Here is a 16,257-nt window from a genome sequence, read left to right as displayed (position 1 = left end):
CTATTGCAAATATTAGACCTTTGAACCCCGTTAAAAATAAATCTAAATTATTTTGTTCTATAAAGTATACAATATACAATATACAATATATACATACTATATTTTGTAAGTTCGAACATACATTTAAAAATATTTTTGTTGAAAACTCTTCTCTTTTAACGTAAAAATACTATTCGAAATTATTTTTTCTTTGCATTAGTCCATCCAATGGATGAATTCAATACTTATAAAGTAGAAGTTACTAAAAAAAAAAAAAAAACACAATCAAAAACTATTTTATTTTATTCATATCGACGTATACATTTTAAAGTTAAAGTTTAATTTTTGAGGTAAATACTAAATAGATAGTAGTAATAGTACACAGACATTCATAGCACTGGGGTAGTCAGTTTGATAAAAGGGTTAAACTACTGTTATAACTTATAACGATAGTATTTTAAAAGCAGAATTTCGTGTTGATTACAATTTAATATTCTCGCTTAAACCCATGCAAATATTATTATAATACGTCGTAAATCCTATTTGAATAGATAATAAAATGTAATACACTGGATTTATTAAAAAATAAAACTCTAATGAATGAAAGAAAATTAACAATTACAATATTATAAATCACGACAAATTAAATATTACATATTTGCAATTAAATTTATAATATATATTATATACACTGTGTTAAACTATAAAAAAAGTAAAGATTTATTAATAATTGTATAGTACAGGGGTTCTCAAACTTTTTTTCGCGTACTACTACGTATATTATCAATCAGACACGTACCATAATTAATGATTAAAAATAAAACGATACAAAATTACATAGTTTTATACATTTATTTTAAATAAAAAGGCAGTAAAATACTACTATAATATAATTACTATTTGTTTATTTATTTTTTTAAATTAAAATATGAATTAAATAACAAATTTTCAATAAGAATCATAGATTTGTAAATTTGATATTAGCGATGAAATTATGATTTATCTTATTTATCGACCTATTTCCAATGAAATCTGAGTATTATTATCTGAATTTTAAGAAAAACACACACACACGACATTGTTAAGTCATTGCTACGCTTAGAATCTAATATTTATTTTTAATTTTCCGTTCTACCACTATGCGGCCTATCATGTACCACCATGTATTCTTTCTCGTACCACAGTTTGAGAACCGCTGGTATAGTATATGTATAACACAGTGTATGCTGTATAATATTATTTTTATGTTTTCAGTTAATAAACACTCGATATTTGTTTAACAACAATTTGTTTATTATACTTATTTTATAGGTATATTCGTTAGCCAGTTGAATAGGACAATATTACTAAAGGGTTAAAATCATCCTAGGATAATCATATCTTTGGTAATATTTTCCTAGGAAATTATTTCTCCCATAGAGGGATTAAGATTTTATCCTAAGAAATTATTATCATCTAGAAAGGTATAAATGTCCGAGGATATATTTTATTTTTACCTAAAATTAATCAATATTCCTTGGAATCTCTTACCCTTCCTCTACACCATATATTCTAGGGTAAGATTTGACAGCGACATCGATGCACGTGAGAAATATGCAATAGTGACGCATCCCAACGTGTATTAGTAAATTAATTGATATACCATAAAAATACTTAGGCATTGGACATATTTAAGTTATTGATTACAGCAATGATATAATGACAACCATGCCGTGTGTATATGTTTTAGTTTTACTACAGATAAATTTCCAAATGGTATAATAATATTTAGTTGATATTTAAAGTCTATGAAGAACAAAGTACATAAAAATGAGTAAGTCGCCAATTCTATTTTAATATGTTTTATTTAAAATCTCATTACCTACCCATGCGTACGTGACCTTTTGTTTGAATATTATATTTTAACTATATACTGTACGACAGGGATATTCAAAACACGAACCACGCATAAATTCTATATTAAACAATAATACATCAATTAAGTCCACTAATTAACGTATGGTAATCAATTAACGATTTTTATTTTAACGTAATGTTTTTATAAAAATTGTCTGAAAAACTACTCATTTTGATTGTCCTTTTATAAGTTATAAAATATGGGGGTCTAAATAATATACAAGAATATTGGACATAAATTATAGAATACATAATATTTACCAAACATTATAATTCCACTAGTGATTAAGTTATAAAAAACAAAATTTTAAAATATGCTAATTGTTACACGTAACTAGTTACCAAACAACAAATAACGAAGACTCGACAAAATCAGTAAAAACATTTAATTTTGTACCAACGACATGTGGTAGGTACGTGAGCACTCAGCGAGTCGATAGTTACGCTGAAAAATTAATACTTACAAAGTTAAAAATACATTGAAACATTTTTTTTATCCTAACGACCGAACAAACAATTTTATTACTGAATCTGCTTTTCGGAATATAAGTCATTACTCATGAGTAATTCTTTGAAAAACTGCGAATAATCCAGTTGTTGGATACATTTATATACTATATATATACTTATTAATTAAGTGATCTGGAAGATCATAAATCTGTTCAAATTGTTTTGACCAAATTTTGAAATGAATTGATTCATTGGGCATCTACACCGTTTACAGTCAGTCAATGATTCACTGATAAATAAAAGTACTTACAGTTATTTTTCTTACGAGAAATCAACAAAATAAAAAAATAAAACGTCAAAGAGTAGTTTGGAACAACAAAGTATAATGAAACCTAAATAGATTGACTTCTGCGACAGAGTTTTAAATGTCGGTAGTTTTTTCTTATTATTAAATCGTTCCGTTCTACTGGAAAACAAACATAATCCAACGCACTATATCAACCAACAAATTAGCTGAGCCATCAGTTAATTTATTTTCGGTGTCACAGGATAAGACATTCAAAGATTACTCTTATACGAGCTTATTACAAAAATATATCTTGTAGCAGCCAAGCAAAAATACTCATCCTATACGATAAGTCGTTTTTAATTTCATTGTCACTAAAAACTCATTTAAAACTATTTCGGTTATAGCATTTGTTTAAAAAATACACATTTTTATGAATTAACATTTTTACAAATATCTTTAAAACAGCATTAAATAAGGGTCTTTAATTGACTATAAAAACGTTTAACTTATTACGATTTGTATATTATTATACATTTATAGTAAACACTATCCATTATTTTAAATGGTAAAGGTAATGAAATAAGCATAATAAATAAAACTTTTAACCTAACTTACACCCCCACCCTACCAAAAATTGATTTTGTCAAAAATTGGATTTGCATAAAAAATTTTTTTCCTTAATTTTTTACTTCTTTTAAGAACCTACAGATTAGATACGATTTTCTATTCAAAACTACCCTTAAAATTTAAAATCGAAATATTGATAACAATAATAGGTACTAATAATAGTAAAATCAATACATTCATCACTTCGTTCAGAATCAAAAATTCTCTTTAATCGAGTTTGTATTGCTTATTTTCATATATTATAACTGTATGAATGAAAAAAAATATTTAAAAAATGAATAAATTGCATTATATATGCAATATATAGATTGTACTTAATGAGTGTACTTAACAATATTTTTAATTAAAAACTTGTACTATTATATTTAGTTTAAATTTACAACATTAAACATTCAAAAATGTTGTATTATTATTTGAAACATAAAACTAAAAAGATACACAGTCAGATTGTAAACATTATGCAAATACTCGTGTCAACATCAATTATTTAAAACTTAAGAGAAGCAAAATAAAATACTATACTACGAACATTTATTTTTAAAATATTTGGTGATCTAATACTGAAATGTATTCAACAATGTTAAAAAATAGATATCAATAATAATTATTAAAAAAGTAAAAATTGAATATTGAACAAAAATAATTTTTATGACAATAATGAAAAAATACCTATAATAGAGTTTTTAAAATATGGTATAATGGAAATTCATAACACAAAGCTATAGATACAATTTAAAATTTGTATTTCAATAAGTAATTTCATTTTTCGGTCAAATTTCTAAATCGTTATCTATAGAGGAAAATAGCAATATCGTAATATATTTTATAGCACGCAATTATTCAAAATTAATATTAAATATAATTATTAGCCATACATAATCAATAAAATATTTAACCAATTTTATCGATATCCAAGCACTACACACCGGGAAAGATAAAAAAAAACGATGGTCGTAGTCAAAGTTTATGTTATCGAAGTACGTACAACCCCAGAAAATAGCACTGAAATTATAGTGAATAAAGCTCACAAAGTGCCAGGTGCGTCCAAATTAGATTTGAAAGGTTTTCCGTTTGTTCTTAACAAAAGAGCTCTATCAACGTTTTCAAATGGTTTATCTCATTAGCAACAATAAAATACCGTAAGAAATAAACTATCAACTAGGTATATGATTTAATTGAAACGCTTAGAGAAGATAACTAAAAGAAAAAATAATAATATAAATCCACAGGTATAAAAAATTGCAATTCCTGGTACGCGAACAAAGTTACAGAAACAATATGAACACTGATATTTATGTATATATAAAAATATAATAATACATTTTTTTCTTTGCCCATTTCAGGATTACTGCAGCTGCGTGTTGGCTATTGAGCAAAACGAATTTTCTGGCAAACAGTAGTGGAACATAAATTTTGTCCAACAAAAAAGACGAACGTCTTAGATACAAAGTGAGAGAAGTGCGGAAGTTTTAATTTACCATCATCCTATATTCTGTTTGAAAATGCCTAAGTAATGTGAAATCCAATTTCAATGCTTCAACTGTTCGTATGAAAATTTACGACAAAATATAATTGTTTAGGCATGTACAATATGCATACATTTACAGGGTACATAACTGTTCAATGAATTAGGAGTAATAACAAATGTGATTAACATCTAAAACGTGTGTTTTTTCTCAATAATTACATTTTTATGTATAAAAAAAAAAGTTAAATAAAAATTTAAAATATATTAGGTACTATATTAACAATAATATATATATTTAACTGTAAAACTCTTTAAGAAATTGCTTACAGAATTTGTAAAACTCATTTTAAATCAAATTTAAAACTTACCCATGCATTGCTTAACTGATATAATGTCGATCAAATAAAATCACAATATAGACTATAAAACAAAACGTAGTTAAAATACTATTTAAAATCGACCTAATATTATATTGATTAAAAAAAAAGAATTAGTAATTAGTTTTTTAATATTTTAATTAATTTAAAGTATCTAGCTTCTAACTAACGATCTAGTAATATTTTGAAAATGTAAATAAATAACATATGAAGATTATTGTAGTAACCAAAGTCAAAAAAAAACTATTGCTTATTAAATTAACAGAAATTAAGATTAATTAGGATTTTAAAACAGAAGAATATGTTAACCGTTTACCAATATTAAATTAGAGGAATTTTGATAACAAGTATATTCAGATTTCAGTGTTAGGAATCTTTACATTTGAGAACAATTACTGAACATAACATCTAAAGAGATAGCGGCACTGAAACTTTGGCTAATTTCTGAAGTTTCTATGAAAATTAATAATGGAACTTTGTAAAATTTTTGTTTCTATACAATATAAACCTATAAGTAAATACTAATTTACAAAAATCTTTCAGAAGCATAACAATCTTATGAGAAAATAATTAAATAAACGCGTCTTCAATAGAAATATTAATAGGAAATTATAGAAACATGAACTAAAACATTAAGGTCGAATAATATTATAAATCTCAAAAAACCGTCAAATTTATTTTTTATTCATATAAGTGGCATTATTGCTATGTATGATTTAATTTCTTTTAATAATTTATCTTATTGCAATATATATTTATACAAATAATACATATATTAGTAATAAAAAAAAATAGCAAAAGTAACAAACCGTACAAGAATAATAAACTATGACTACTTCAAGATATTATACGAGTTCCTTTTTAATACTTAATCAACAAAAAAAAACCGTTCGATGTTTGTTAATAAACCTTACACAAACTTCAAAAAATAATTGTAAAAAAAAAAAAAATCTCGAATACAAGGAAAATTCAAAACACTGCAGACACTCTGAATTATTTTTGTCACACAAATACGTAATACGTAATGTATTCGATAGACTTGACAATACCCAGCACGAAATTTTTATTTTTTTTATACAGCTATTTTTAATACGTCATACAAATACATCGTAAATATCGACACATCGTATTATAATAGAATTCTTTCATTACAGTTCAAGCCATATAACGTATCAAAGTTAATTTATATTTTATGATTACATGGAGAATATAAAATAAAATAAAATCCATTATAAATAAATGTATTTTAATTTATGCAACGGTTGAATCAGTTGGTAATAAGTGAGATAGTGTTAATATCTGAACTAAAAACGTAATAGGATAGGTTTGAACCTAGGTACTTTGAACATTTTTACATTTTTTTTTAAATATACTGGATACTGTTAAACATTTTCCATGTGCCCATCACTGGTATCACCCTTAGATGAACATTTGATTGAACTATAGGGGGGGGGGCTAACTCAAAATGAGACAATTAATAAAATAAAAATAAATTATTGTTTTAATTTTTGACAAACTTATTCCTCTCACAATTTATTTCCTAACTCAGACAGCATTTGAATTTTTACCAAAAACATTTTAGCATTTCTGCAGTAGATACTGCTATTGTTGTGTCACCAAAGTAATAGGTAATTGATAAAGTTGATTTTAATTTATCAATCACTTTTAGAGTCATTTATTGGAATTCGTATGATTGTACGATACAAGAATAAAACCACGAAAAACTCCCACATTTTTTCGATTTGTAAATATATATGACCTGAGTCAGTTAATCCTTAATGGAACGTCCTATGTACATATGTGCTTTATGGTCTCTTTTAAATTCATAGAATACACATTGTATGCTAATGTACGACTGCCTATTTCGACGTACGTTTTTTAAGTGCTTAATTGAAGCGATTAAACCACATGAAATTTTTTATGCGGACAGTTTGATCGACACCCAAAAACGTTATTATCTGAACAGTAAAATAATAGAAAAATCAAATCCTCGAAGAGGGAAAGGATATAAAATATTTTCTTTTCGAAACGATCGTGAAAAGCACTCTGTTCGGTGTACACACGAGGTAAGACTATAAGGGGCAATGGGCCAACTGAGTTGACAATTATCGGGTTTATTGCGCTTTACGCTGAGTTACTGCTCGCAATTCCCGAGACCGTTCTCTACGAGCGAAACGTTCCGAAACCGATGCAACACCACCGCGCACCGTATCCATTTTAGTGTTATTCAAATAGCTTTAGCACATACTCAGATTATTATTATACTTCCTCTTATTGCGCCAGCATTCCCCGACTGCTAAACTTGCCGACTACAATGTATATGAGCATAAGAAATGATGACTGCGCAAAATTGGATACAAATTAATTAACCAATTCGTAAGAACAATTTAATTCAGTTCTCGTTATGACATAAACTGATATACCAGTCATCGATAATATTATTACACTGCAGTTTTAACGTTACAGTGCTTACAAATTAATTCAAAAATTACGTAGGTACCTATTTGATAAAAAAAAATTGATGGCAGTTGAAATTCCCTGTATAACCACCTAAGTCACAATACTTTAATTGCACAAAAATATTCGTTAAATAAGTGTTTTATGAAATTCATTTGACATAAAAAAACGATTCGCCTTTTCAAAATTATACTTTAATTTTATTGACGTTCATTAAATGGATTTTAAGTCTTTCGTTATTTTTAAAACTATAGATTATCATTGCTCGATGGTACAAAGTTGACAAACAGTATTAAATATGATATGTAAATTAAAATTTTGAACGGTTTACAAAAGTAAAATATTATTATAAAAAAAAAAAAAAATACTAAAACATTATCTAACTAAACTGTGTCTCAAAATGAATCAATACTATACAAAATATTAAATATTATAATATCTATTTAAATATAGAATATATTAAAACGATTACACAAGAATTTATGTTATAAACTATGCAATAAATATTTTATGAAATAGTTGTACGACCAAAGTCAAAATAATGATTTTAATTCAAAAGAAAGGTAGGTTCAAATATAAATATATATATTTTCATATAATATATATATTGCATAATATTTCCATCGCATTGGCGATTTTTATTTAATTTTTGTTTTTGTTTTTTTTTTCCATAAAACGTCTTTACAACCACGTTAAAGGTCAGTTAAATTACAAATTATGGCTTAAGTCACAACGATAAATGTTTGTAAAATAACAATAAATTTATTTTGTTAAAATAATTTACATAGGTATAGTATTATGTCATCCGTGGGGAATAGAGAGACACATAAAACTTTGGTCCATTATTAATAATGAATGACAGTAGAATGCATAAAATGTTTTTTTTTTCAGTGTTTTCAACATTCGTTGTATGGCATTCATTAAAAACGATTTTCTTTTTTTCCACATATTTTAAGCAAAGAAAACGCATAATATATAACAACTAATGGTTCAATACCAACCAATATATACCCACGTCCCACACATTACCTACACTTTATACTATGTATAAATAAAATTACCGATACAAAAAAAGGATAATTTAAAAGCGATATATAATTTAAAAAAATAATATATACATTCGTGAATATATTTGTTATTTTAATAGTGATTGAAATATAGTATTCTGAGTCGTAGAACTCGGTTTCAATTCAAAATTGTGTTGTATACTACAAAAATATATGATATTTTTAATTATTAAATATGTGAGATCCTCGAAACCTATTTTTTTTTTCATATTTCATATCCTCTAATAATTTATTATTACATTGCAAATACTTTTCAACATACTGCAAAGCACAATAGTACATTATTACAATGTACTGCAAATAATTAATTTAAGTTGTATAATATTACAATATTCACAATGCATTAACTTAAAATTGTAATTTATTATGTGCAACGTGTATTTTATTGTAAAAGTATACTTTAAACTAATTATAATAAATTAGTTACAAACTAATTTGCAATGCAATAACAATAACAATATTCTAAACATGTCAAATAAATAAAATTAACAAATGAAAATGAAAATCATAAATATTTTTCATTGCCTAAGCATGATTAGTTACGAAATTAAAGATTTTACAAATATAAAACTACAAATTATCTACAATGTATGTGTAAATAGTAAATCAATATATTTTGTAATGAACAACTACTTCAGTATAAAAACTAAAAAAAATCTAATCACAAATAAACAAACAAAATATATTATTATTACTATTAAAAGGAGTAAGGTCAGTAAGAATCATATTATATTCTAATGATTTAACATATTTAACACTCATATTCGAACACATATTTAATAAAGTTCATTGTCGAGTTTAGTGTATAGTTGACACCCAAAAATAACACTATAAAAATATAAAAACAAGATTTCCGTGTTATAGGCTAGATATCAACATTTTATTATTTTTTTTCTGTATTAAATTCTATACGAGTTTAAAACTCGATTTTGCCACAATGCAATTTTTAGGTATTGCGGATTTTTCTACGCCGTGTCAACCTAAGTGGATTATAGTTGAACGAGCGGAAAGGGATCGCAAGAGGGACGGAGCAAAGTGTAGTTTCGTGTGTGGAACCGTAATAAGAAATATACGATGGAACGAACGGCCGAGAGTTGGGGGAGCACTGGTTGGCCCCGTGTCGGTCACATAAATCATTTCCGTCGACTGGCGATTGTCAATTTCGGTGTGAAATATTGCGTGTCCTCGTGTAACGGTTAATAACTCAGAAATTGTCGGTTCAAGTGCACCACCACCAACACTGCCACCACTACCACCAACACCACCAACTCAGTACTGTGCGGGGAAAACGTCCACTTAAAGTCACATTATTCATGTCTGAGTATTATAAATTGAAAAATAATTACCAGTGCATGCACAATTTTTTCACTCTCGTCTCAACTAGTTATAAGCAGTCTGTATGTTCACATTTTATTAACCTAAATTGTTTTTGGTAAACGAGTACCAGCATTAATTTGTTTGAAAAACAAGTTGTACAAATAGGTATTGATCATTAGAATTTATTTTCACAGAATTGATTTTTACTGATTACAGACGTAGTTTGAAAATGTAAGAAAATCTACTGATACATAATATGATTAAAACTACAGTATACCGAGTTCATTATAAAAATAACTTGATATTTATACAGATCGCTGTTTGCTGTTTAGGATATTTATTCTTTAATAATTTAAAAACTTGACAGTCAATATTATTTGTAGTATTCGTGTTTCAACAACATCTTTTTATATTTTTTAAATCTTGACTGAAATTTGATTTTATATTTTTAAAGACTCTATATACAATGATATAATAAACTGCACCAAACAATAACAAGCTGAATTGTTATAGAACATTACTGTATACAGTATTGTTAATAGCTTAATACTTTAAATTATTGTATTGTAATAATATCTTGGATTTCTTATAAAATCGAACTCGGATATAAACAGTATAATTTTTATAATTCTCCTTGTTTATAATATTATGTACACAATAATTATCTGTGCGTCTTAACTGCTATACAAGTCAAAGACAAAGCTACTTCAAAATATTTTTTAAGACCACATTTAACCATTATATTATGGAAGAAAACTATTAAATGAGTTTGAATTGGGAAGTTTTCATTTAAACATTCACTAAAAATGAAAGACTACTATCAACGATATTATATAGTTTGATATAACAAACTATAGAACATCACATGAGAATTGAGATAAATATAAAATTATGGGATTTGTTTGGGTATTCTATTTTTTTTCTTTTTTGGTAAATTGTGACAGTACAGTTTAGCAATTACTGTACTCGTGTTTATTGCCAAGGACATTAAGATTTGTTGTCGCTTTATTTGTCGTCTGTTCGTGACCAGATTCTCAATAATCGAAGTGAAAAGAATTTTCCAATTTATTTTCAAACGTTTCGCCCATAACAATTAATACTTAGACCAACAACTTGGTAATTAATACGTTAAAAATAAATATAATACTATTTATATCCATTTTAGGTCATATGTACTATGTCCAATATCCGTTACTTATTGTTTATTACTAAACGTAATAGCTAAATATTATTTAATATCAATCATATTATTTTGTTATTCTACTAATATACTATAATTATTTATTTATTGTGTTTTTTATTTTAAACATAATTGTGAAAGTATAGTATAAAACCATACATTTTTAAATACTTTTAATTCTTAATTATAAGCGTATATATTATATATGTATATATATATATATATATATAAAATAAAATTATCGATAAATTTGTTTTTGGATATTACGATATTATAACGATTTATAATATTATATTAAACTTTAATATAGATAATAACAAAAATATCTTGTACGTATCGTAGTTATTATTATAGTAATATAGTAATAAATTTGCAAATGAAGAATTTTAATTAAAAATTAATATCAACGAGATGTTTGAGAGTATATAACGTATAGTCACTAAACAGATTTAAATCTTAATATATTTATTAATAGAGAATATAATACGTCGACATGGATTATATTATATAAAATAATTTTTAAAGTATATGTAGAACATTCTTGTTGGCCTAAAACTACTTAATATGTGGACGGCCGTGTTCAATAAAGAAATATCGTATTCAATTTTGATCAAAAAGACATTGTTCTTTAAGTATGATATATATATATACAATTTTGTTGACCAAAAGAAATTACAAAATATTTAAAAAATTTTTTTAAATATTAATCATATTATTATGCAGTTCATGAATCTCGATTTTTTGGGTGAGTATTATACATATCTTTGTAGTTTTTTACTTACTATTTATCGATTCTATATTTTAAAGTGAACGGTTATTGAGTTATATAATTCTATTCATTTATTTTTATCTTATAAAAATTTTCAATTAATTTTATATTGCTAGACATATTTTATTTTTTTTCACATTGTTAAATGTGTTGTTTTGAAAAACACTATACCTTGGTTGTGATTTTAGCTTCCTTAATTTATTTGAGTCAAATACTCAAACTATTCAAAAATATAATTTTTAAACTAATTAACGATAAAGACACTTGTTATTCGATATAAATGTAATAATAAACGAAAATTTGAATATTAGTTTATGGAATAAAACCATTAAAAATCTGGATAAGATACGGAATTTATTTTTTATTATGTTTAATATACATTTACATTTTACAAATTATAAGTTACGATTAAAAATGCATAACAGGTAAAGGTATAATAGAATAATATAATTATACTCTCAGAATAAGGTAAATATGTAAAGCATAACAATTATAGTGAAGTGAACCATGTCAAAATAGTAACTATTATATTGTACAACGGATATCCACTAATACTTTAACGCAGGAGCATTATGTTAAAATTTTAATTAATAAAAAGGCTATTTACATTTTACAGAAACGATTAACGTTCACTTTAATAGCTTATCTCGTATTGTTAGTGAAATGTAAGAATAAAACATTTACTCGGTTTTAAATAAATACTAATAAAAAGGTTAATTTAACTTAATTTAACAGACTATGAAATTTAAAACTATACGTTAGTATTATAATTAATGCACTCACCTTTCATCGCATACATGGTTGAAAATGTATAGTGACAATTATACGCAAAATACAATACTCGTACAAATCATACACACGCGTAGTTCAACTGCAAAGAGAAAACTATGATTATGACATTTTAATTTGTGATAATTTCAGTTGTATAAAAAAATAATAATATCATCTATTTAAGAATAATTATACAAGTAACACTTTTTTTTGTATGAATTATCGGTTAAAATTGCAGCAAAAAAATAAAAAATATTTTAGTTGTATGACAACTATGTTAGATTTTTTAAATTTTTTTTCCAAAATATGTTACATCTAGCATTAAAACTAACTAGTATTTCAAAAAAATAATTACTATTGTATACTATGCATTACATTTGTTTAAAAAATATTCAATTAATATTTAATGTCTTTGATCATAAACCCTTCTATAGCATAATTATATTATAATTTAAAAATGTATTAACATTAAAATTATGCTTGTTAAATATTTTAAAACATAATAGCTTTTAAGTTTTAGTCTTGAGTTTAAACAGAGTAATTTATCAAGCATGCTTAGCCTCATTTTTTCCCTTTAATAATGAATTTAATCAAATTCTAGTTCATAGAATTTTAAAATATACTTAAAGATCATATTTTCATATTTCATATTATTGAGATTTTTTCACTACTCTTTAAGGGTCCTGTGGCAATATAAACTTCTGTATTTTTTGAATGAGAACCCCCTCCTTTAAACTGTAAATCATTTAATGAATATATATTGTTGTTTTTAATATTTCTGTAGTTACTTAATTTAAAGTCTAAGCGAGTAAATTTTCAGTTATTAAAATGTTTGTTCTAAAAATACAAGTTTTCAAAAATAGTTTTACAAAAATACGAAATAGACATAATACGAGTATTGAATCTAATATATATTACACGTAGATAATTTTTTTTTTAATTATAAACAAATATGGTTTAATATTGATTACTAAAATTTCCAAGTCACTATATAGCATCATATATTTCAAACTTGTATTCGTGGACCTATTATCCCTATCATACAAAGTTCAATAACCCAAAAACTATTATTATTAGCATTTTGGTTTTGGTATGTCAAAATTGTAAATATCTGTGATTTCGAAGAAAGGGGGAGGGGATGATGAACATGCATGAATAATCATCTTGTATAAATAATAAAACAACGATATTTCATACAATCTAGATGTATTATTTTAATTTAATATATTTTTCAATAAATAAATATGAACATTGTAAGTTGTAACTAAATGGGCTTTTACACATTTAGGCAATCACAAACTAATTTATTTGACTTGGAATAATTTCAATTTAATTTTAAATCGTTTACCCTTTGGTTATTAAAATGGTAATGCATTTAAATTGTATCGTCATTGTTTACAACAGTGATTATAGTTTACCAACTGCGTGACCAGGTGGAATAATCAATTTTTAATCAGTTTACACGTATAGGTATAACTATAGTATAATCCACATAGAATCTTTAAATCTATGATGATTAATATAAAATCCATATTTTGATCATACCTAAAAGATTGAATAATAATACAATTTTTAACTTAATTTATTATAAATCTATAATAGGTATACCTATATTATTTTAAAACAAATATAATGTTCTATTATTTTGTACTTGGTGAATTAAAAATTTAGGACGATATTTCATTATAATAATAAAACTGTTGAGTGATAAACATATAGAATTATGCGATGGTTAAAAATTAATACAAGTTAACAAACGATTATAATTGGTTTTTTAATGTATAGGTATAAACTTATTCATATCCCATGGGGCATGGGTATATACTAATACTAATGTTAAATGTAATTGTTTATTGTTGTCCTGATTGTTGCATGCAATAGTATTTGACAATTATTTTATAATACATAATATTACATATTATATGTAATGTATTATACGATCTCCACTATAAATGATTCCACGGTTATTAAATACACCGTTATGCATCGTGTTTATTTTACTTGAATAATAGTTATCAATTACTAATATTATAATTTCTGAGGTATTGTACACAATATATTGTGACTAGGTACATCATGCAAACTAATGCGCATATTATTGTAATGTACTAATGAGGAATATTAAATAAATCACGCAGTGAAGTCGTTGTTACATTTGTAGATTATATTTTTATAAGAAAAATAATAATGTACTATTACATCACCGAAAATTATCTTACATTCATCTATCTCGGATACTGTCTTTTAAAATTTTAAATATAATACTAAACAATTATCGAATAATAGTAGAAATCTGTTACTCATTAGTTATTATAAAAATAATTAAACGGTTTAAAAAAAAATGTACCTAATATTGTAATAAAATAAAATAAAACAGTACAAATATATTACAAATCTGCTGTGTTCATTTAGGTCTTAGGAAGTTCAAATAATATAATATCCTTAAATTGTCTATTAGGACCGAGTAAAACAGTACGTTTCAAATTATGTGATATGTTTACAAACAAAAACAAAATTAATAAATCTATAAACTATTATTTTTCAACTATTGACGGTTAGTACCTATAGAACATGGGTTAAGATAGAGAGCCTAGATAATATTATATAGGCTCTCTAGTTTAAGATATATCAAAACCAATAGACCATAGAGTATCTAATACATGGAGATTCTTAATGATTTTTTGTTTTCAGTATTTTTCAGTAGTTTTACTAACTTATATATTATGTCATTTAACCGATTTCATGTATACATAATAAAATATTATACTTGTATAGTTATGTAAAATATATGCATTTATATTAATTATATTAATTATTCTTTTTTTTTCTAAACTTCAAATCACTTTTTCTATAAACTATACTTACATTTTTTTACAAATTGTAAACAGTCTAACACATAAGAATGAGACGTATTCATGTGAGCGCGAACCACATTATCTTCAAGAAGAATAAATACAATTTAACATTTTAACGACAAGATGTGAATTTAAAATATTTTACTTCGAATATTAGATAGATACTAAACTTGTACCGATTGAACACAATATAGTTTATATTACAACATTTATTTAACAATCACGTAATAATATTAATATAATATATAAGGCGCATTTTAATATAATTTTATGTTTGAATAATCATCATTTTCCAACTAATAACATGGTCACCGTTGATTATCGAAATTCCAGGGACACTATAAACTGTCACAACGTAACGTTAAATAAGTGACTTGATATTATACGTACTATTCGACTTTATCATTACTTTTACCAACTTAATCTGTTTAGACTCGCCTTCGCCATTTCCGTATCCTATTTTTAATATGTCTTTGGGGTTCTTACAGGACTTGCTTTATAGTTTCATTTGGGTGATTTATTTTCATTTACAGTGTATAATCCATTGTTTTTTAACATATATAAAATAATATGCCATAGGATTTTTATCTCCGTACAGTAAACTAGTCAAGTAAACATTTTTGTAATGAAAGATTTTTTTAGATTAAAATGGCGCCATTAAATTTAGTAAAAACATCTTGATAATTAACTAATGAATTTTATAATATCTTGTTCAAATTTTAACTCGATTTTTAACAATAGGAAAAAATCTAGGA

The 16,257-nt window shown here is 25.0% G+C and overlaps 1 long non-coding RNA gene across 1 annotated transcript in view; it reads right to left on the bottom strand.

Annotated features, from left to right (window-relative positions):
- Nucleotides 1-15,684, bottom strand: part of LOC126550883 (uncharacterized) — a 46,869-nt gene extending 31,185 nt beyond the window's left edge. Inside the window, exons 1-2 of the long non-coding RNA XR_007604939.1 lie at nt 15,513-15,684; nt 12,660-12,747 (exon numbers count right to left, since the gene is read on the bottom strand). This is a non-coding gene — a long non-coding RNA (uncharacterized LOC126550883). The remainder of the gene's footprint in view (nt 1-12,659; nt 12,748-15,512) is intronic.
- Between the last annotated feature and the right edge of the window lie 573 nt (nt 15,685-16,257).

Source organism: Aphis gossypii, chromosome 3 (assembly GCF_020184175.1).
Source record: "Aphis gossypii isolate Hap1 chromosome 3, ASM2018417v2, whole genome shotgun sequence".
NCBI classification, from domain to species: Eukaryota; Metazoa; Arthropoda; class Insecta; order Hemiptera; family Aphididae; genus Aphis; species Aphis gossypii.
Note: the sequence above shows the minus strand (reverse complement) of the source record. Positions and strands in the feature narration are given on the sequence as shown.